Source organism: Delphinus delphis, chromosome 7, assembly GCF_949987515.2.
Source record: "Delphinus delphis chromosome 7, mDelDel1.2, whole genome shotgun sequence".
Classification (NCBI taxonomy): domain Eukaryota; kingdom Metazoa; phylum Chordata; class Mammalia; order Artiodactyla; family Delphinidae; genus Delphinus; species Delphinus delphis.
Window position 1 is genome coordinate 64,018,385 of NC_082689.1, and position 1,473 is coordinate 64,019,857.

The 1,473-nt window shown below is 37.7% G+C and overlaps 1 pseudogene; it reads left to right on the forward strand.

Moving 5' to 3' along the window:
* The first annotated feature begins 211 nt into the window (after positions 1-211).
* LOC132428138 (lathosterol oxidase pseudogene) lies at positions 212-1,085 on the forward strand (annotated as a pseudogene).
* Positions 1,086-1,473: the final 388 nt, after the last annotated feature.

Here is a 1,473-nt window from a genome sequence, read left to right on the forward strand (position 1 = left end):
TCAACAAATTAACAAACTGAATCCAACAATATGTTAGAAGGATCATACAATATGATCAAATGGGATTTATCCCAAGAATGCAAGAATGGTTCAATATCTACAATTCATGTGACATATCACATAAAAAATTGAATAAAAGACTAGCCAGAGCAGCTGAAGCCCTGCAGGAACCAAATTGGCAGCTGGCAGTGGACCCTCTCTAGGGCCTAAGATGGATCTTGTACCCAATTGTTTTTTTACACCATACATATATTCGGCCACATGGCCAGAGGATGACATCTTCCGACAAGCTATCAGTCTCCTGATTATAACAAATCTCAGTGCATATAACCTTTATTTCTTCTTTGCAACACTGAGTTATTATTTTGTCTATGATCATTCATTAATGAAACACTCACAATCTTTCAAGAATCAAGTCTATCAAGAGATTATGCACTCTGTCCAGTCAATGCCATGGATCAGCATCCCCAGAGTTTCACTGTTCCTGATAGAGGTTACAGCAAATTGTATGACAGCATAAAGAGTTTCCATACGGCTGGTTTTGACTCATTGCTGTTATCCTGCTCTTTCTCTTTTTCACTGACATGCTGATCTACTGGATTCACAGAGATCTTCATCACAGACTTGTATATAAGTGCTTACACAAACCTCATCACATCTGGAAGATTCTGACTCCATTTACAAGTCATGCTTTTCACCATCTGGCTGGCGTCCTTCAGAGTCTGCCTTGCCACATATACCTTTTTATTTTCCCCTTACACACGGTAGTTTATTTAGGTTTGTATGTCTTGGTCAATATCTGGACAATTTCCATTCATGATGGTGACTTTCATGTTCCCCAAATCTTAAGGCCATTTATTAGTGGCTCAGCTCATCATACAGACAACCACATGCTCTTTGACCATAACTATGGACAGTATTTCACATTGTGGGATAGAGTTGGAGGCTCCTTCAAAAATCCCTCCTCCTTTGAAGGGAATGGACCAATTAGTCATGTGAAGATGACAGAAGAGAGCAAGAGCCATGCAGGAAATGGTTGTAAAAATGAAAAATTATTCAATGTAGAGTTTACAAAGACTGAGTAGATTGTTGCCCAATTATTGAATATTTTTGGTCAAGAAAAATAATCTACATACGTACAGCCAAGAGGCATAGCAAGTGAATAGTATCACTTGAAAATCAGTATTGTGGGTATAGCTGAGTAATGATCATAATGGTAGGTCAAGGGAACATGTCGTGAATACCAAGATTTTAACCTCATGCTTGAAATAATGGACGTTGGTCTAAGGGACAAGTTGTGTCTTTCTAGCCAGCAGATCTGTAATTTGAATAGCTCAAACAATGATTTTTTAAAAGATAGAGGATAAATTATCAAGGGGACTAGGTTATGCCCTTTTGCCTTAATTCATCCATATTCATTAAGTAAAATTCATTGTGCTTAATGGTATCAAGACTAAACACCACAACAAAGAA